This window comes from Oryctolagus cuniculus, chromosome 15 (assembly GCF_964237555.1).
Source record: "Oryctolagus cuniculus chromosome 15, mOryCun1.1, whole genome shotgun sequence".
Taxonomy (NCBI): Eukaryota; Metazoa; Chordata; class Mammalia; order Lagomorpha; family Leporidae; genus Oryctolagus; species Oryctolagus cuniculus.
Window position 1 is genome coordinate 59,743,652 of NC_091446.1, and position 22,886 is coordinate 59,766,537.

The 22,886-nt window shown below is 43.5% G+C and overlaps 1 non-coding gene across 1 annotated transcript; it reads left to right on the forward strand.

The window, feature by feature from the left end:
* Window positions 1-194: 194 nt before the first annotated feature.
* Window positions 195-276, forward strand: TRNAS-UGA (transfer RNA serine (anticodon UGA)). The gene has a single exon. It is a non-coding gene; the product is annotated as a tRNA-Ser (tRNA).
* Window positions 277-22,886: the final 22,610 nt, after the last annotated feature.

Below are 22,886 nucleotides of genomic sequence, written 5' to 3' on the forward strand. Positions count from 1 at the left end.
CCTGTCTGGATCCCTGCTTAAGAGGATGTCTATTATTTTTCGTGTCCACAATGTAACCCCTGCAACCAGGTCCCTCAGGCCGGGCTATCTCAGAGTGAAGCTCCGGGTATTTGCAGGCTCCGCCTATTTGCGGGTCTGGCGCGAGCGCAGTGGCTGCAGCACTACAGTGTCTCCGCCTTGCTGCTTTCTCCGTGGCAGCGATGGCCGAGTGGTTAAGGCGTTGGACTTGAAATCCAATGGGGTCTCCCCGCGCAGGTTCGAACCCTGCTCGCTGCGGAAGCGGGTGCTTCTGTTTTCCGTCTTTTAATAAACGCTTTCCTTAGAAAATCTCACCTCTTGTGATTTCCAAACCTGCCACCTAAAAGGCGTGCCTAGGGAATGGCTGAAGGACCCTGAAAATAGCTAGCTAGTACGTGTTCCTGCTACAAGCACACCATTTTCATCAGGAAATCTTCCTGCATCTTGAAAGACAAACTGACACATATTAAGGGTCTTTTTTTTTTCCCCCCAGTGAAAACAGATTAGAACAATAGAAATAAACAATGTACATGCTGGCAGAAGTTTTCAGCCTATCTGAACAGGACACCATCACTCTAAAACTACGGATGAAGGTATGCTGCCGTCCTTCCAACCCGGAATCACCACCATCACATGCAAAAGTGTGGGGAATAGATTTTTTTTAAATTTAGGTTCTAGAATAAAGCTTGTTAGATAAATTCAATAAGGGAAGAGTATGCGTGTAGCCATTCCAATGATGTTCATGATATGGCAAGTCCTTGCCAATGGATTGTCAAATGCAAAAAGTGGACAGATCAGAAAACAGTTTATGTAGGGATCACATTGTTGTCAAACAATTCATTTACATCCCCATTCAATTGAGGAAAGGGGGAGAAAGAATAAATGCTAGAAACAAATGCATCAAAATGTCACTGTCACCAAGAACAAGAATTGAGGGAAGAGGGGGCCCAGAAACCAGGGCAGAGCATCTGCAACAGTTTACGCATCAGTTTGTTTTTCAGGGTGTCCCTGGGAAGCTTATTTTGCAGCATTGTGCAAGGCTGCAAGAAACCAGTCTTGAGTCAGAGTTGCTGCAAAAGCAAATGGCTTCTTAGGGAGGCCGTTTCTTTGGGGAACTATACTTTTCTACTGTCTGCTTTACTTGGCGTAAGTAAATAAAGCTTTCCACGGAGCAGCGCCCTCTAGAGGCTGATTTTTTGGTGACACCCCAAGTGAACAGACCCTGTTGTGACCATTAACGTTAGCACTGATTATCTCTGGGTGATGGGATTGGGGGGCCGTCAATTGTCTTAATACATAGTTTTTTGTTTAACTGACTTTCTGAATTGTGTAAATTGACACAATGTTTTTACAATAGAAAAGAATACTGAGAGGCTAGTGTTTGGGGCTCTGCACATCTCCACCCCACACTTCCTAGGTGCTCCTGTGTTGTTTCCTGAATCCTTAACGGTAGGCTGGTTGTCTGTGACACGCAAAGTGGAGTCCATCCCCAATGAGACTTGGTTAAACACACAGACTCAACGTTTGCATCCTCAATTCACCCTTTTCTCAAACCTTACCCCCGCCCCTATTCAAATCACTACAAGTAACTGCATTCATTTCCTAGCTAACCAGTCTCCTTCCCAGCAATCAGTGAGGATCAATTCAGCAACAAATAACAGAAAATCCAATACTAGTGGCTTAAATATTTAGGCGTCTGAAGAAACTGGGGAGACAAATACCGTTCCTATATCCAAGAGACCGGACTAGTATATAACTTCTCATGTATTCTGCATCAAAAGCTTAGTTTTTTGTCTATATTACAAGGTTAATCCAAAAAAAGGAGAAACCCACAAACTATAAATTAAAATATGCCCTCAAAAAATCCAAATACACTGTGCAATGAATGCTCAATTTTACTTTTAAATGGTATTCTACAAGCTATACAATGTAGATTCATTTGACAACTCTAACTCCTTATTGCTAAATCCTATCTTGTCTCAAGAGTTATTTCAAATAAATAAGAAATAACATATGAAATAAATAGTAACTTGTCCCCATTAAATAAAAGAAATCTGAGAGTAGGAAATTCTCAAATGGAAGAAGAAACAGGACTCAGGCTTTGCTATGTTTAGTATGTAGGCCTCATCCCCTGCCTGTTGCCTCATAGGCCCAACATCTGCAACATGCCCAGAAGCAAGAGACAAGAATTCTGTTTACATCTCATTTACACCAACTATGTACTCTTACAACCGGTGGCTACAAAGAATTCTGGGGAACTTAAGTGATTTTAGCTGAATGTATTACTATCCAAGTTGAAATTAGAATTCCATCGGTAAGGAAGACAGATAGATGACACTGAAAGGGAAATCAGTTGTATTTGTCACACTCCTGTACCCAGAAAGTAAAAATTTGGAGACACAGTGCCATCAAGACCCAGCTGTCCCTCTTCCCCCCCTTCTCTGTGTTGACAGGCCTCCCAGCACTGCTTGCCATCTGGCCTTCAGTTGTCACATGCAACTCCACGCACTATCTCTCTTCTCTTGCCCTCACCTTTGTTCCCTCGTTTGTGTAAGAGGGATTTGAAACCCTTTCCTGTTTAGGGGGCTTGCTCTCCTTTGGAATCTAGGCATGAATCTTCAATTCACCTTATTGCCACCCACTTCATAAGACCTACATGCTTGCTTCCCCACCTCCTTTGCAGCTGGGAAGGCAGCATGTGACCTAAGCCCAGTCAGTCTTGTGTGCCTACCTCCAACTTTCAGTAAGGAGCTATTAATACCAGAAGCAAGAAGGGTGGGGATCCATACTGGTAGTGGGCGGAGACCACATTGGGTGCCACAGGGCCAGAGCGGCAGTTATAGCTAACAGTTGTTCAGCAGCAGGATCATAGTGTCTGCATCAGACTGACCTTCTGAAACCATCCCCCTGTGATCTTGAACTCTGCCTAAACTAACTCCTGCTCCCACCTTCTAAAAGTCACTTTGCAAACCTTCTTGGAAATTCTAAAAACTGTCCAATAGTTTTAGGTTCCAGCAAGTTTCTGCTTAAATCAGCCTGTTCTTTTTCTTCCTCTTCTTCCTCTTCTTCTCCATCTTCCCTTCTTCTTCTCTTTTTTTTGGCTTTCAAATACCAGATACAACTTCTCATTTTACCCCACCATCAGCTTCTGGCAACACTCATGTTGATGTGGGCTAACAGGGAGCCAGTTAGTGAACAAAATAGCAATCTTCTTGCCACAGCCCTGCACCACTAAACTCTACCCAGTTCCTTGCCTATTCATCACGGCAGCAGGCTTGGCACACCCACTTCCCCATGATGCACCTGAGCCCCACTCCCCCATCAAGCTGAAGACACCACGATGACAACATGTATGCTGAGCTCCACACAGAGGTGCCAGGAAATCTTTCCAGAGACTGCCACACACACTGACCCTGTCCAAACTCTGTACCACCATCTACCCTATACACCTCAGGATAGCAGGTACAGCAGTAAGCAGTAGCACCACCAGCAGTTACCCTTCTAGTATCCATGAAGAGAGGCTGCCTGCACTTCTATCTGGGTGTGTACTCTCTCTTTAATATCTTTAAATAAATCCTGTGCCCATTCCTGCACTTCTTCTATGTCTCTGGTTTGAATTCATCTCTCACACCAGATTAGTAACAGAAAATAAATCCAGCTAGGGATGCCAGACACCTTTAGTCCACGATGGTGTCACTTTCTGGGTAAAATATTTCTTGCAGTATCCTAGGCTGATTCAGAAATCCCCTTTTAATTTTCCAATAGCCTGTTAGAGCCAGGATCGCATTGCACTATTTCTGCCTGTTTGCTTCTCTTTCCACTGAATAGTAAATTCCCTGAGAATATATAAAGGGGCCATATCTCTCATCTTTGGGCCTCTGCCTCCCACAAGAAAAATACTCAAATTTCTGGTGAAGGAATGTATAAATATGTAAGTCAGCACACAGCTCCACATTCCATCCTAGAATGCCCAATAATAGGAAGAGGCAGAGCTCAATTTACTGTCCTTGATGGACAGGTCACTAATCCTTTCTTTAATTAATACATTGTGTCCCCCACCTAGACTGGTTTTAGTTTCAAGAAGGAAGAAGGCAGCAGCCTGACAGTGTATCCCTCCTTCCTTTCCCATTGTCTTCCCTTTCCTTAATTTTTCCTTGCCTCATCCCCTAACACTGATAGGGCAGATTGAACCAGCATTGGTCTCTAGGGGTCAATCCTACCTCTGTCTCCCTGAGAGTGGTCCACTTTCAGTCTGACCTCCATGCAACTCTGATGTCAGCGCTTTCTCTGTGGAGAACAAAGGAAAATCAGCAAAACCTATGAGGGGAGTTGGAAGAGGTTCTGCACTGTACTCTTCTCAGAGGCAATTGTTTCAAGTAATCTTTCCACGGTTCTCTTCTCCCCAGGACTCCGCCACATGCAACATATGGGGGAACTACCCAGGAAGATTAAATAGAAATAAATAAGCTGGAGTCACAATTTCTGCAAGCTCTGCACTGTAACTCCACCTCTTACCTGTCTATTCAGTTGCCCACTTTCCCATGATGTACCTGACTTTCCCATGATGCACCTGTTTCATCAGAGACTAGGAAGCAGGAGATGCCATTATGGCCAGGTGAAAGTTAAGCTCCTTGTGGAGGTGCCAGGAAACTCCCAGAAAGCTTCGTGCACACTAAATTCCACCCAAGCTCCAGCTTGTTTCTATGTTCAATTAGAATACCGCTCCCTAGCTGATAGACAGGGGAGAGACTCTTTTTTTGTTTTTTGGCTTCTGGGCCGTGATTTTCAGTCCTTCTCTGGGTTCCTCCTGTGCTCAATCCTCAGAAGCAACTCTGTGACCCACTCAAGATGGTTCTCTCTCCGTGTGGGAGTGCCCAAACATGAATATATTCACTCTCTCACCTTTAAATAAATCCTGCTCGCACTTGTGCACTGAATATATGTCTCTGCTTTGAGTTAGTATCTCTGTGGGAGCAATAACTTGAAATAAAAATCGAGATACATATATCCATAATACCACACCCGCCACAAACTCTCCCTACATTCTCTGGAGCTGGCTCATTCTGAGCCAGACTCCCACAGCACACAGCCTTGAAGGTTGCCCTTAAAGACCCCAACTACTTCATTCTTTTATGATGCAAAGCAACTCAGTCTTGTCTTGATGTGCAGACATCCGAGAGCCTGGCAAGCAAAGACCCCTATCCAGAAGGCAGAGGGGGTTGTAAATGTAATCACTAGGCTTCCCTACCCCAGATGTCTCCCTACCCACTTCTTTTAATTTTTTTAAAGACTTATTTATTTATTTGAAAGTCAGAGTTACACAGAGAGAGAAGGCGAGGCAGAGAGAGAGAGGTCTTCCATCCACTGGTTCACTCCCCAACTGGCTGCAACAACTGGAGCTGCACCAATCCAAAGCCAGGAACTAGGAGCTTCTTCTGGGTCTCCCGCGGGTGCAGGGAGGCCATCCTCCACTGCTTTCTCAGGCCATAGCAGAGAGCTGGATTGAGAATGGAGCAGCCCGGACTCAAACCAGCGTCCATATAGGATGCTGCCACTGCAGGCGGCAGCCCTACCCGCTACACCACAGCACCAGCCCCTCCACTTCCTTTAGAAGAAGATAGATGCTGCTACTGCCCAATCAGAGTTTAGATGGTTTAAATGTAAAAAGACCAGAGTGATTTTTTTTTGGCAAATTGTAATGTGTAATTTAATGCTGAAATCATAATCATCGCTTCACTTCTAAATTCAGGACCTTTTTGTGTTCCTTATCCCAGTTTGTGACATCTCCAGCCAGAGAAGGACCCACCCCCTTAGAATCATCCTAATATTTCTCTGCCCCTCAGCCTATGTCCTATCCAACTCAACTGCCAATGAACTTGCCCTTAAATATGCTGAGAACCCACTTTGTGTATGTACCATTACCACCCAGTCTAAATCAACACCATCTCTCACCTCATCCTCCTAATCATATTTTTCATCCACTCTTCCTCCCTTTCAGTCTGTTCTCCATAAAACAAAATTTTCGTGAAAATTGCACAGCTGGGGGCAGGTGTTTGACCTAGTGGTTAAGATGGCTTATTGGGGAGCTGGCACTGTGGCATAGAAGGTTAAGCCTCCACCTGCAGTGTGGGCATTCTATATGGACGCCAAGTGGAGTCCTGAGTGCTCCACTTCGGATACAGCTCCCTGCTAATGCACCTGGGAAAGCAGTGGAAGGTAGCTCAAGTACTTGGGCCCCTGCACCCAGGTGGGAGACCCAGAAGAAGCTCCTGGTTCCTGGCTTCAGCCTGGCCCAGCCCTGGCCATTGCAGCCATTTTGGGGAATAAACCAGTAGATGGACGCTCTCGCTCTCGTTCACTCACTCTCTCTCTCTCTCCCTCCCCCTTTATCTCTGCCTTTCAAATAAATAAATAAATCTTCAACTAGTGTTTCTTGTTTTTGCTCTTTTTTTTTTTTTTTTTTTTTGAAAGGCAGAGAGAGAAGGAGCAACAGAGAAGAAGGATTGAGGGATTGAGATCGTCTATCCACTGTGGTGTTTTTTTTGTTTGCTTTTTTTTGTTTGTTTGTTTGTTTTTTTGACAGGCAGAGTGGACAGTGAGAGAGAAAGAGAGAAAGGTCTCCTTTTGCCGTTGGTTCACCCTCCAATGGCCGTTGCGGCCAGCGCGCTGTGGCCAGTGTACCGCGCTGATCCGAAGGCAGGAGCCAGGTGCTTCTCCTGGTCTCCCATGGGGTGCAGGGCCCAAGCACCTGGGCCATCCTCCACTGCACTCCCTGGCCACAGCAGAGAGCTGGCCTGGAAGAGGGGCAACCGGGACAGAATCCGGTGCCCCGACCAGGACTAGAACCCAGTGTGCTTGCGCTGCAGGCGGAGGATTAGCCTACTGAGCCGCGGCGCCGGCCCTATCCACTGTTTTACTCTCAAAAATGCCCAAAACACCTCAGGGTGGGCCAGACCCCAACCAGAAGCCAGGAACTCCATCAGAGTCTCCCATGTAAGTGGCAGAGGCACAAGCACCTGGGCCATTTGCTGCCTCCCAGCTGCATTAGCGAAAAGCCAGATGGGAGGTGGACTAGCCCAGACTCAAAGCAGCACTTAAACATGGCTGTTTAACCTGCTGTGCCACAACTACCTGCTCCCAAAAATGTCAGAGGAACTGAACTTCAAATCTAGGCTCTTTTCTTTTTAGCTGTATGATTTGGAAAAGTTTACTTAACCTCCCTGTGCCTTAATTTCTGTATCTGCCAAACAGTAATAACAATTACTTTTACTTTGTGGGCTTGTAAGTAGTAACCGCAATTCCCTGAGCTCCAAACACTGGCAGATGAGCAGATACTGTGATAAGTGCTAGTCTCATTTAACCTCTAAAACAGGCCACGGCTTGTTCACAGATAAAGAACTACTGAGGACTAAATCTCAGCTGCTACTCTTTACCCCTTTCCTCAGAGTGGGGCCCTCATAGAAGTCTCTGCAACCAACATGAAGGAGCCATTGGACAGGAACCAAAGAAGCCCTTTGAGTCATGTCACTGACAGACTGGAATGTTCTTTGATCTGTTGTCACATTGAGCTGCACAAAGGAGGGAACAAGTTGCCTGGGTGTTGACCCACGAAGCTGCCCAGAGCCGGCTCTGGCAGGGCGTGTGCTTGCGACCCTTTGAGACCTTCTTGAAGATCCTGGCAGCAGCTCTGATGTTTTACTTGGGCTTTTTTTTTTTTTCTTTGATGCCTCTACGACTCGGGATTGGTTTTAGAAATAGAATTTCTCAGCATGTAGTCCTCCTTCCAGTTCCAGCCCACCAGAACTTCTCAGAATATGCATCAACGGCAGGATAGCTGTCAGTGACCCCCCCCCCCCCCCGCAGTGTAAAGTACCCTGTCCCTGGGGGGAAGGAAAACCTGGCTTCGGGAGCCTTCGCTCCTGGGGTCTCTGGACTGGGTAAGTTTGTCTGGTCACCACTGCATTGCTTCTTTCTGGGTGCTGCTCTGACCACCTTTTTCCCCTGCTCTCAGACCCCCTAGAACTCTCCACGGCCAACAGAATAAAGGTCAAGCTTCCCAGCGTGTTAAGCAAGTTTCTTTATAATTTGGCCCTAACATCTTTTTGACCTCTTCTCACAGTGTTTCCCAACAGGACCCCAGAGGAGCAGACAGATTAGCGATTTCTGGCGCTGTCACACATGGACACCTTAAGTTACAAACTTCTGTGTCCTTGATTGTTGATTTGGAAGATACACACCCACCAACACGCATATACAAACATCACTCCACATTGACTTGAGGACACATATTCAGATACATTTAAAATATGTGCATATCAGTGAAAACCAACTCATGTTCCTCTCGTTCTGTCTCATTTTCAAGATATCTCCTAGAAAAGCTACCAGGAATATCAGAGACAACCAATAATGGAAACGTCAGGAATATTATTTGTAGAAAGGCAAAAGAAAAAAAAGAGCAGAGATTTTTTTTCCTCAATAAATGACCTTAATTCACTTATTGCACAGGCACATATGCTTGTGGCTCAAAACCGGGGTGGCTCCTGCTCACCCCTGTCTTCCTGACACTGAGCTCCCTTTCCTGGAGGCCACCAGTTACCAGCTTCTGATTTTTTGAATTCAGTGTACTCTTCATGCACATACAAAAATGTACATGTATTCTACACAAATGTTAGCATATAATTCTGAATGTTGCTTGTGTCATTGACAGATGTGTCCTATCTTTCTATATGAAGAGTTTGCTCATGAAAAATGACCTCAGCTGACTCTAGTCTAGTGGGGTGTGGAGGAGGGTTGGAGGGTGGTTGGGTAGCAGGTACCAAAACATAGTTAAATCAAAAGAATAAGTTTTAGGGTTCTATAGCACAGTCGGAGGTTCTACAGCTCGCAATATTGTACTATACAATGTATGAAGAACCAGAAGAGAGGAGCTCATAGGCTCCAAAGAAAAGCTAAACAAATGGAAATGCTAATAACCTGAACTGATCAGTTTAAGCTGTGTATATGTGTTGAAATATTGCACTGTATTCCATAAAAATGTGCAAGTACTGCATAATAGTCAACAATATTTTTTAAATGCAGGGGGGTATAAGGAGGTAGGCTGTCATCTGCAACCTCAAATGCCCTCTGCAGGTAAGAACTCACTGTCTCAAAATGAATGGAAATTCATTCATTTAGCCAACCCACTATTGATAACCATTGACGTTATTTCCAATCTTTTCCCTTTAAATTTTTTTATTTAATTGATTAGAGAGAGAACCAGGCAGGGAAAGGAGAAAGAGATAAACAGCTCTATCTGCTGGTTCACTCCCCAAGTACCCACAAAGGCAGGGCTGGGCTGAACCAAAGCCGGGAGCCAGGAACTCATTTTAGGTCTCCCAAAATGGTGGCAGGAACCCAATCACTTGAGTTCATAGTTCATGTTATCTGGAAGCTGGAGTCAGGAGCCAGAGCTGGGCCTTCAACTCAGTATTTTAATATGAGACAAGGGCATCTTAACAGCTAGACTAAACACCTACTCCTGAATCTTTTGATTTTACTGAAAGAAAATGCTTCAAAGAAAACTCTTGTGTGTATGGCATTTCTAGCTGTAGTAACAGTTTCATGATGCTCCAGTAATAATCTATGCAGCCACAGCCTCTGCCAACTCCACTGCCCTCTGGGTATAGCAACCACTGCCTCTGGTGCAGGAAAAGAATGAAAAAAAAAAAAAAACTGCATTGACAAAGAATGCTGGTCTAGAGCCTTCCTTACAGGGGGAGAAGGGCCACTGCTAAAGCAAGGGCATGCTGGGAGGTCTGTGAGATCCACTCTCAACTACTGCCTGCACTGCCTGCCTTCAGGGCTGAGACGTGTAACTTGATGAGTTTCTCTTCAGTATGAACATGTGTATCATGGCACAGTCTGAACTCCTTTGCAAAACTGACTTAAGGGTGGATTCATTTTAGAAACTCGTTTATTTCTAAAATGTGGGCAAAAAGATTCAAAGATGCTGTCCTCCATTGCTTTCCCTGTTCCTGCTTTTGCCACGAAAATTAGCCAATATATCGTTCAGATCTACTTGTGACAATTTGATTTTAGTTTACATTCATCTGGGCTTGAAAAATGACCACTACTCAGGCAGATTGATGCCTTCTGAGCCAGTCATTTCCAGCACATATTAATACATCAGCACTACCTTCAAGTAGGATGTCTTTCTAAATTATTCTTTTTTTCCCCTGCTGCTTTTTAAGCTTCATTTAAAAAAATAACCCTGTAACCATTTTTCTCAAAAATGTCTCTATAAAACATCCAGCCTGCTACTGAGGAGGCCGCATCTTCACATTTCAATTGATAGTTGCTCTTTTTTATTGTTTATTATTATTACTGCAGCATTTGAGGGTTTCTCATTGAAGGGAAAGTTTGATTATTGGGGAGATAGAGATTTCCATCTTTTAAGCTAAAAACCCCCCACAAAGCTGTAACATTTTCCAGTTGTGACTTTAGGCTGCAAGGTCACATGTTCTGGTGTATGCCCAGAAATGATAAAAGAATTATATTGCTTGCATGGGTAAGGATCTCAGAAGGCACACTCATTTTAGGATAATTCTATATAGATTTCATGAAGAGATGGTTTTGAAAGAGACAGAATGTAGAGACACCACAAGGTACAGCTGAATCCCTATTCCTAGGAGCGGCAGAGCAGCCACCAGAAGCAAAAAAGAGAAAGTTCTGAGTGAGCTGCCCCAGCGGAGCAGGGACCTCCTTCAGAGTGTACAACAGATGTAAGGAGATCCTGAGGGAGAGAACTGGGCTAGTAACACACCGCCACCGCCATCCCTCTTCCTTCCTGCTGACCAAACAAGCCCGTCAGCCTCTGCAGCTGAGAACAGGGCACAGAGTGGGTCTGCAGGGACAAATAGGACATAACTAAGACTACCCAACAGAAAACTAGGAAAATAGAGAAAATAAAAATAAGTACTCATAATCCAGCACCGTAACATATTGATATTATCACTGTGGCATGTTTTTTAATTGCAGCATGACAGTTTAGGGTTTGTTTTGTTTTGTTTTGTTTTTTGTTTTTGTTTTTTTTTTTTTTTAGTTTTATAACCAGAGAGAAACAGGCAGAGCTCCCATCTGCTGGTTCACTCCAAAGATGCTCAAATGGTCAGGGCTGGGCCAGGCTGAAGCAAGAGACAGGTGCTCATTCCAGATCTCCTGTATGGGTGTGAGGGACTCAACCACTTGAGCCATCACTGCTGCCTCCCAGGGTGCACATTAGCAGGAAGCTGGAATCAGAAGTAAAGCAGATGTACCGATGCCAGCGCACTTGGTAAAGTGGTAAGTATAAGTACATAACTGATCAAAAAGATAGGGTAAGTGTCGAAGAGATTTCACAAATAAGACCAGTGTAAGCAAATAATGAAGGATAGAATTAAAAGGGAGAGAATGATCCTGCGGGGGGAAGCAGGACACACAGCAGACTCATAGAATGGCAACCGCCCCAAACAGCACTCCAACCTCAGAATCAATCCTTGGGGCAATCGGATCTGGCTAAAAGGTACATGGGAGTCTCACAGGCATGGAAAGCCATGACACAGTGGCAAAAACAACCTAAATGAAAGATCCTGGTGAACAAGACCCCAGCAGAAGGAACAGGCCATCAAGGAGGGAGGCGCCTTTATCCGGAGGGAGGAAGGAACCTCCACTGTGATACGACCTTGACTAAACAAGTTCAGAGTTGGTGAACTCAAGGGGCTTCCATAGCCTAGACAGCTCATGGCAAGAGCCTTGGGTGATTGCTGACGTCATGAATAAGAGTGCCAATTGTTAAATCAACAACGGGAGTCACTGGGTACGTGCTCCCCACGTAGGATCTCTGTCCTTAATGTGTTTTACTATGAAACTTAAAAACAACACTACTAGTTGAACAATACCCTATACCTTGTGCAGTTGTGTGAGTGCAGCCTGTTGAAATCCTTGCTTAGTGTATACTAAGTTGATCTTCTGTATATGAAGGTAATTGAAAATGAAACTCGATGAAGGGCGGGATGGGAAAGGGAGAGGGGAGGGCCGCGGGAGGGAGGGAGGTGGGGGGGGCACAACAATACAAAAGTTGCACCTTGTAAATTCACATTTATTAAATAAAAAAAAAAAAAAAGTGGCCAGCGCTGCGGCTCACTAGGCTAATCCTCCGCCTTGTGGCGCCGGCACACCAGGTTCTAGTCCCGGTCAGGGTGCCGGATTCTGTCCCGGTTGCCCCTTTTCCAGGCCAGCCCTCTGCTGTGGCCCGGTAGTGCAGTGGAGGATGGCCCAAGTGCTTGGGCCCTGCACCCCATGGGAGACCAGGAAAAGCACCAGGCTCCTGGCTCCTGCCATCGGATCAGCGCGGTGCGCTGGCCGCGGCGGCCATTAGAGGGTGAACCAACGGCAAAGGAAGACCTTTCTCTCTGTCTCTCTCTCTCACTGTCCACTCTGCCTGTCAAAAAAAAAAAAAAAAAAAAAAAAAGTAAAGCCAGGACTCAATTCCAGGAACTCTAACGTGAAATGTGGACATCCAAAGTAGCATCTTCACCATTAAACCAAATGCCTGACCTTACCACTATGATTTATTTCACTTTTGTATAGTTTAATAAATGTACCCCACAAATGTACACAGTTATTATGTGTCAATTTTTAACTTTCTAAAATAGATATACTCTTATGATCACAATAAAATGAAATCATTACGTAAAACAGAGATAAAGTATACATTGTATCTTATATTTTCTTTCTTTTTTACAAAAATTTATTTATTTATTTATTTATTTGAAAGTCAGAGTTACACAGAGAGAGAGGCAGAGAGAGAGAGAGAGGTCTTCCATCCACTGGTTCACTCCCCAGTTGGCCACAACAGCTGGAGCTGTGCTGATCCGAAGCCAGGAGCCAGGAGCCTCCTCCAGGTCTCCCATGTGGGTGCAGGGGCCCACGGACCTGGGCCATCCTCTACTGCTTTCCCAGGCCATATCAGAGAGCTGGATCAGAAGTGGAGCAGCCGGGTCTTGAACCGGCACACATATGGGATTCCAGCGCTTCAGGTGTTAACCTGCTGTGCCACAGCGCCGGCCCCAATATCTTATATTTTCTACTGAAATTATTTCATGAGCTTGTTGCAACTTCTTTTTCTTCATGATCATGACTTTTAAGTTTTATAATAGACTTTCATAGTGATTGCATCAAATCTAATATATCAGTTATTACACATTTAGTATGCTTCTCTTTATGTGCTATGACATGTTGAGATGTTCATCTCATATAAGCCTTTCCCCATGTTTTGTATTATTTCTTTAGGATCTACACCTTTAAGAATGAGAAGAGAGAGGCAAAGAATGAATATCTTTATGGCTCTGAAAAATATTTCTAAAACTGCATCACTGTAGAGTGTGGCACCCATGTGCAGGGCTACCAGTAAGAAATCTGGGATCATGGAACCCTCATCTACACTGGATATTATCACTTGCAGCATTTTTTTCTAACATACTAGGTAAGCACGCATTTTTGTTTATTTTTTCCTTTGGATACTAGTAGAGTATCTGTGTTTTACCATATGTTTGTTTACTAGTTGAATTTGCTGCTTAATTGCTGGCTTTCTACTGTATTCTACCCTGAGGGAATTTTTCAGAAAGCATGAACGTCACGGTGGTGAGATAGCAATTTCAAATGAAAGAGGCTAATGAATTGCAAGCTGAGGGTTTATGGTCACAATAACTACTTTTTGGAAAGTTTATAACTCTATTAGATTACCAAATTTATTCACCCCTTCTCTGTTACCTTTCTGGCTCCGTGTTCCAACATTTAAAATAACTGATACAAAACTAAACGAAGCCTGAATGATAATCATAATCAATTCACTCAATTGGCAATGTGATGGTTCAAATTCCTCTTCAAGAAATATTAGGGGTAGCTGGGCTTGACTGACTGAAGAGAGATAAATATAGATCCCTTATGGCCTAAGCTTTCATTCTTTTCTCCATTTCCTCACTTCATAGGCTATTTGAGAAAGTATTTTCCTTAACTTACCAGGCTTCAAGGTTGTGGAAACTTCTATTCATACCAGAGATTCTCAAACATTGGAAGCATCACCTAGGAAACTTATTAAAAGCACAGTTTTTGGTCCTCACTGTTGGACATTCTGATTCAGTAGATATGGGTGAACCCAGGAATCTACACCTTTAGAAGTGATTTCAAGCCAAGGAGTATCTATCAATCACACTTTGAGAAACACTAATATACTTCCTTGGGATAGGAAGTTTCCCTATACTGAAAATATTTAAGGTTGGAGCAGAAAAGAGGCCAGGAAGTGAGGGAAAGGAGTGTAGGCCAGCAACAGTTCCTTTTAAACCCATTCTCCAAAAGCATCAATGTGGAGGAAGCTGGGCAAGTGAGACCATGATTTGGTGAGAAAGTAGTCAGTGTGTAGCAGCAGTGGTCAGCAAAACAGAGGATTCCCTTCCATGCTTCTGAAGGATACATGCAGTAACAATTCATGGTGACACCATTTGGTGACATTTATATTTTCAGTGTTGTAGCACCTCTCTACACCTTGTTTCCTGACATCCTGAAATGTACAGCTGAGCTTCTGCACCAGTCTCCCTCTCCTCACAAAGTTTCAAATAATGTTTCAAATTCATGGCACACACAGATTCCTTGAGCGAACAAAAGGACTTCCCTTCTACACTGCTTTGACATCGGTACTAGACCCAGCAACTTACAGAACTGCTGGATTCCTTAAGACTTCTTCAAACCCTTCTAGATTCTATTCATGAAATGCCTGCAGTGGACCCTATGAGCAAACCACACTGTCGAGCTGTTAGAGGCAAAGAACACAGCCATTTGCAAATGCTTTCTGAGTGCAACCATCTGCTACTGTCAGCCCAATGCTACCATCTTGTGGTGTTCTAAGGAACAAAGACCCAAGTTTACAGATAGGAAGTTTTTTATTTTTCTGGGAACCATGTGAATCTATTGGTAGGTGAAAAAAAAAATCTTCACATTTCCTTGTCATGCCCTCCATCAACTTTGAATCTAGGTAGAATCTTCTTTGGAGAATTTTAAAAGTAGAATAGAAAAAAAAATTATACTCAAATAAGCACAGAAGCTTAGATCTTGGAGATCACCTTATAAAGAATGGCCAGGTGTTTTTCAAGACAAGTTCACCCAAATGCTAGCATCTTGATGCAATCAATCTGCTAAATTACTAAATAACATGTTACACATTTTTCATATGGTAACTGTGCATCCTGAAAATTCTCCTTTTTCTTGAAACGGAATCATTCCCAGGGAAAGATCTCATTCAATACTCTGCAGACACCAGCCTGCATTGCTCTGAAATGTGTTCCCTGGCTCACTTTTCTCCAGAGAATGCAAGTGTATGCAGGTGTATCTAGAGTTTTGATGTCTTCCCTTGAGCAAAGAAAAACCTTCTTCCAACTCTGAGTTAAATACCCATGGTACCTTGTCACCTTCTTGCATCCTCTCAGTTGTAACGCTTAACTGTCATCACTAAACAAGCATAAAACTTCTGAAACACAAAAATCTACCCTAGACAAGTCCTCAGCACAGATTGGGGCATTGTAGCAAACACATGAGCAGCACCCCAAGGTGGAGCCTGACTTTGGGAGCAAAGGAGGGGGCCTCTCGGAGAATGACCTCCAAATAGGAAAGTGGAAAAGCAGTAGCTGGCAGAGCCCACTGTAAATGATTTAGATGGACACACCAATTGTTAAATCAATAACAGGAGTCACTGTGCACTTACTTCCCATGTAGGATCTCTGTCCTTAATGTGTTGTACTATGAGACTTAACAGTAAAAAAGTCTTCAAACAGTACTCTATATTTTTGTGTCTGTGTGGGTGCAAACTGTTGAAATCTTTACTTATTATATATTATATGTAATATATAATATTATATATATTACTTAGTATATACTAAGTTGATCTTCTGTATATAAACAAAATTAAAAATGAATCTTAATGAACAATGGGATGGGAGAGGGAGTAGGGGATGGGATGGTCTGTGGGTGGAAGGGTGGTTATGGGGTAAAAAACCACTATGATCCAAAAGTTGTACTTTTGAAATTTATATTTATTAAAAAAAAAAAAGATGGACACACATGACTTCTCTAGCCCTCCAAAAGAGAATCTTTATCCTATGTCTGCATAGAGGTCGTGAGAATGGCATGCTGCCATGGCAGGCTACTTTCCTTGATTGCCTCCTGTGTGTGGGGCCAGGTGCTCAGTAAGGAGGGACCTAGAGGTGAACAAGACTGTTCCCACTCAGGAGCTCACAGGCTTGCCATTGGGATAAATGGTGCCCCATGGCAAGATAGAATGATGCTCATTACAGGAAGTATAAATTGATTCCTGCGCTGAAGGAGCACACAAGTCAGTGGAAGGCAAGCAAGAAAATCTCCCTGGTGTCATTCAACCCACCTTACTAAGGGAAAAAATAAGAGCTTTTGCATTTAAAAGTTCACCCATCATCTGTTAGAAACTGTCAGTGCCAAGACCACAAACCAGGTCTTGTGATCCCTTTTCCCAGAGAAACTAATAAAGGCTCAGGAGAGCAGCAGAAGATGGCCCATGTATTGGGGCCCCCGTCACCCATGTGGCAGATCCAGATTCAGTTCCAGGTTCATGGGTTTGGCTTGGCCCAGCCCTGATTGTTGCAGCCATTTTGGGAGTGAACCAGCAGAATGAAAAACCTCTCTCCCTTTCTCTCTCTCTCTCTTTCTATCTCTCTCTCTCTCTCTCTCTCTCCATATATATATATATATATATATATATATATATATATATAGGTGTGTGTGTGTGTGTGTATCCCTTTTCTCCCTCCCCCTATATATAACTCTGGAAGGAAGGAAGGGAAGGAGGGAGGGAGGCATCCTCCATTCACTATTTCACTCCCCCAAATGCCCAAAATAGTCAGACCTGACCAGGCTGAAGCCATGAGCCTGAAAATCAATCTAGATCTCACACATGAGTGACAGAGACCCAAGTACTTGAGTATCTCCACTGCATCCCAGGATGTTCATTAGTGGAGGCTGTATCATGTGCAGGCACTGCAGCTCAAACCAGGTACTCCGATATGGGATGCAGGTATTCCAAAAAGGATCTCAGCCACTGTGCCCACACCTCTGCTCCCAGTTTGTGATTTTCTGGTCCATTTGTGCTGCTATAAGAAACTGCCACAAGCTGGGTAATATATATACAACAGAAATTTATTTCTCACAGTTCTGGGAGCTGGGAAGTCCAGGATCGAGGCAGGGCAGCTTTGGTGAGCGATCTGTGTGCTGCCAAGATGGAGTTGTAGGTCAAGAAATAGGGAGGAAGACCAAGAGTACATTTCAGAAGATCATAAGTACAAACCAAGGTTTTCAGATTCAGGTGATTCTAAGTCTGAGAACTAATGGTTTAAGGAAAAAATCTATTTGCAATTGTATTGTGGTTTTTAGAATGTCATGAAAGCTGGGCCGGCGCCGCAGCTCACTAGGCTAATCCTCTGCCTTGAGGTGCCGGTCGGGGCGCCGGATTCTGTCCCGGTTGCCCCTCTTCCAGGTCAGTTCTCTGCTGTGGCCATGGAGTGCAATGGAGGATGGCCCAAGTGCTTGGGCCCTGCACCCCACCCCATGGGAGACCAGGAGAAGTACCTGGCTCCTGCCATCGGATCAGCGCGGTGCGCCGGCCTCAGCGCACCAGCCGCGGCGGCCATTGGAGGGTGAACCAACGGCAAAAGGAAGACCTTTCTCTCTGTCTCTCTCTCTCACTGTCCACTCTGCCTGTCAAAAAATTAAAAAAAAAAAAAGTCATGAAAGCTAAAAACTTAAGAAAACAAGGAAAGGCTTTGGAAACTATTAAACGTAGGAGTTCCACTAGTATTATTGTTAGATTCTGTCTTAGAGCCTCCAGTAATGAGTCAGAAAGTATTTAGTATAAAAACCTCACCACTATCTTCAGAAGCAACAGGTATCAAGAACAGCATCAGACTCAAGTGAATGTGATAAGACAGTTGAGGTATTTGGAGCTCATGAGTGTAGAGGTACCTACCTCTCTATCTTGGCCCTTTTCCTGAAAAAGCAATGATAAAAGATTCATAAAAAAGATACATCCTCTTTCCTCTGCCTCCTCTGTCCTGGCTAATCAACTTCCATTCTTGGCCAACACTCTCCCACCTGTTCCCACACTATCTTGGCTCTCACACAAGATACTAAACTGGCCAGCTCTGGACCTGGACCTTGGCCAAGGTCCTTGTTCTACGAACGGGGAAAGCCTGTTATTCAGCCACAGTAGAAGAAACAGAATCTGAAGGCTCAAGTAATCTGCTCTAAATCCCACAGTTGGTTTGAGCCAGAGAAAGATCTAGTTCTCTATAAACTTAATCCAAATCTCAGAATTAATACAAGAAACAAAATGAAAACATGGGAAGAAACAAAGTGAAAACATGGGAAGAAACAAAAGAGCCCAGTATGGAGGCAAAAGGATGAGAAGGAGCTGCCTAATGCAAAATATCCCCCATAATGAGGGTGAGATGACACAGAGAACCAAGAAGCAATAACACCAAAGACAAGGCCATCCTGATCCATATCACAGAGGCTGAAATTGAAGGGAATTGAAGCCTTTCATTGTGAGGCATTTCATCATTTTCTCAGTAATTGCATCAGCTCTGTAATTTCTCCCAAGTCGTCCCGGCACCAACTGTCTGTGATGTGGAGGTGGTGGGTAATGATGTTTGCCTCCAGGAAATTAAAGGCTCCTCTCCATAACTGTATTAGTCATCGACACTTGCTGCTGCGATTGATCTTGTAACCACTGTCAGATCTGGGCAGGGAAAGGATATGAAAATTCATATGCAGGAAAACAATCTTATCTTCTCTTTATCCAACTCTCTCTTTACAAGAAATATCTGCAAAGGTTTTTCTTCATTTCTAATTCGCTTATTAAGGGGCATGTTTTTGACAGGCTGGGAATATATCCTTCAGGTCCTGGAAACTATTTAGATTCAGAGAAAATTGTGAATTCTACCTAGGTTTTCCAGAGTTGCTCTGTTGAGATGCCCTTTACTTAAAAGAGTAAAAAAATGTTTTAAAATTGTATTTCAACATTTCAGGACACCCAGAAGGCAAGTAACGGTAGCACTGAAAAAAAAAAGGACTGTTCTTTTCCTTTGTAGAAGTTGCAAGGAAAAACGTGCACTCTGGTTCTGTTACTGCTTTACATCTTGGGCACTCTCTGGTGTTAGGGGTTAGGAGGTGCTGAGCAAAGCATTCGATAAGCACAGTGCCTCAGACAGAACCACTCAAAAAGATTAGCCTAGAGTGAAAAATAAGGACAAAATAGGCAAGAATCTCAATGAACAAGCACTATTTCCTAGGTTGTTCAATCCAATGGCCCTAAAGTCTCTGAAACTTACCATATTGCCACATTTTGTTTGCTTAAGATATGATGATAGAATTCTGAATGTACACATATATTCTTTGATCCAGAAATTTCAGTGCTAGGTATTTATCCTACAGGTAGACTTCACACACAAGAAATACTTTGTATAAATCTATTCATTATTATTTATTAGTGACTGCAAAAACATGAAAATGCATCAATAAATGAAAATTTAAATAATTGATGGTTCATACACAAAATGGAACACTATGCTGCAATTAAAAAGAATAAAGTAGCATTTATGTACTAACACAGAATAATTTCCAAGATACATTAACTGAATAAATTGAAGGTACACAACAATGGGTATAGTATGCAACCATTTATATAAAGTGTAGAAACATATATGTGTGTAAATGTACAGGATATGTGAGCAAAGATACAGCAGAAAAAGTGCCTCTGAGATGGAGAACTAGATAGGAATCTGTGCTAATCAATTGTTTTAACTGACTAACATAAGATTCAATGCGTAAGAATATAGTAAGACTAGAAACAGGCCGGCACCGCGGCTCAATAGGCTAATCCTCCGCCTGCGGCGCCAGCACACCGGGTTCTAGTCCCATTCGGGGCATCCGATTCTGTCCCGGTTGTCCCTCTTCCAGGCCAACTCTCTGCTGTGGCCCAGGAGTGCAGTGGAGGATGGCCCAAGTGCTTGGCATTGGAGACCAGGAGAAGCACCTGGCTCCGGGCTTCAGATAAGCCGCAGCGGCCATTGGGGGTGAACCAAAGGTAAAGGAAGACCTTTCTCTATGTCTCTCTCTCTCTCACTGCCCACTCTGCCTGTCAAAAAAAAAAAAAAAAAAAAAAAAAGACTAGAAATAAACACATACTACTTCCTTGTCATGTTCTAAGCACATTACATATGTAAATTAATTCAATATACTCCCTGTAAACCACAGACACTCTTAACTAGAATGTCAACTTCTTGAAGCATAAAATAAGCCCTTTTAAAAAGTACTTATGTATTTATTTATTGAAAGGCAGAGTTATAGAGAGACAGAGAAAGATTTTCCATCTGCTGGTTCAATCTGCAACAGCCAGGGCTGGATCAGCCAAAGTCAGGAACCTGGAGCACCATTTGGGTTTCCCGCATGGATGACATGGGCCCAAGCACCTGAGCCATCTTGTGCTGCTTTCTCAAGCTCATTAGCAGGGAGCTATATTGGAAATGGAGAAGCCAGGACTCAAACCACTGCCCATATGGGCTGCCAGCATCACAGGCAACAGCTTAACCCACTGTGCCACAATGCCAGCCCTCAAAATAAGCACATCCATATGTAACACAAATGCTAGTATGATACTTACCATAAATCATGTCCTCAAGAAGCATGGGCATCATTCATGCACTTAGAATCAGCATCAGCATCAAATATAAAAGAAACTGTCTTCACCAGTTGATTTAAGAACTGAAAAATTTTATGCAAATTTTTTCATCATCATTTTTCTGTGATATGTGGGTAAGCCACAGTGCAAAAATAAGTGCTAGAAGTGTGCTGTTACAAATGCCTCTGATTGTGGTTGTGTTGGACACACTGGGGAGTTCAAACAAATGACTGAAGAAGAGTTATCCAGTTGCCCACTTACTTTCCATTCAGATGACTACATTATCAAACACAGTCTCCTTCTTTTAAAAAAGGTTTATTTATTTATTTGAAAGGCCAAGTTAGAGAGAGAGAGGAAGACACAAAGAGAGAAATCTTCCATCCACTGGTTCACTCCCCAAATGGCCACAATGGCAGGGTTGGGCTGGGCCAAAGCCAGGAGCTTCATCCAGGATCCCCACATGGCTTCAGAGGCCCAAGCACTTGGAACATTCTCCACTGCTTTCCCAGGCTCATTAGCAGGGAGCTAGATTGGAAGTGGCGCCATTGGGACTTGAACTGGAGCCCATGCGGGATGCAGGCAGAGGTTTAACTTGCTACACAGCAATGCTAGTCCTTGACCTCTCAGTTCTTATGTGGCAGCTTTGGGCATGGTGGGAGAGAAAAGTGAAGTAGAGCTAGTGCACAGTCTTGTCAACAGTTGGGAAATGAATCTAACAAAAGTAGAGTGGACCATGCAGTAGGAGTATTTTCCTTTTGTAAGTCACTAAGAGTCATCCATGGTATAAATCAGACAGTCTGGGAATGGGGGAAAGGAGAAAAATCAACCCAATTCTTAGATTCAAAAGTTCATTTACTCAGTATAATATTCAAGTGTCTACATGGTCAGAAAGGCACTTTGACAGGCAATTTTTTCCAAAAGTTAACTTTATTAACTTAACACGCTATATTTTTTCCATTTATATTCTATTTTAAAGTAAAATTTGCAGAAATGATAACAATGCCTAGCTACATTTTTCTGAAGTGGTAAAATATTGACATGATTAATTCTCTAAACAGCTGGCCCTGACTTTTTAATTTCACGAAACAGTAAAAATTTATATAAAATCAAGGAGAATAAGATAGGGTTATAATAGTTTATGGGCAAAAAAATATTAACTTCATCTAAGTTATGAACTGAATTCTGTTCCCCTCAAATTCATAAAATTTCCCTCAGAATGTAGCTTTGTTTGGCGAAGATGTCTTTAAAGAGGTTATTAAGTTAAAATGAAGTTGTCAGAGCGGGCTCTAACACATTATGACTGGTATGTCTTCATAAGAAGAAGGAGAAACATGAGGGATGTGCACGCACACAAAAACGATCATGTGAAGACACAGTGAGAGAAGGTGACCATCTGAAGCCAAGAGTGGCCTAAGAAGGAAACAAACCTGCCAAGAAGTCTTGGACTTCTAGCCTCCAGAACTGAGAGAAATTTTTTTAAAGATTTTATTATTTATTTATTTGAGAGTAGGGTTACAGTGAGAGGGAGAGACAGAGAGAAAGGTCTTCCTTCCATTGGTTCACTCCCCAAATGGCTGCAACAGCCAGAGCTACGCCGATCCAAAGCCAGGAGCCAGGTGATTCTTCCTGGTCTCCCATGCAGGTGCAGAGGCCCAACGGTGTAGGCCATCTTCTACTGCTTTCCCAGGCCACAGCAGAGAGCTGGATTGGAAGAGGAGCAGACGGGACTAGAACCAGCGTCTATATGGGATGTCGGTGCTGCAGGCGGATTAACCTACTGCGCCACAGCGCCAGCCCTGAGAGAAATGTTTTTAAGCCATGCAGTCTGTGGCATTTTATTACAACAGCCTGAGCATACCAATACAATCTACTCTGACACCATTTCATAAAAGCACATTTTAAACTGCAATTGCTGGGGGCTGATGCTGTGCCACAGTGAATTAAACTGCCACCTGCAGTGCCAGCATCCCATATGGGCACCAGTTCAAGTCTCAGCTGCTCCACTTCCAATCCAGCTCCCTGATAATGCACCTGGGAAAGCAGCAAAAGATGGCCCAATGCTTGGGCCCCTGCACCCATGTGGGAGACCTGGATA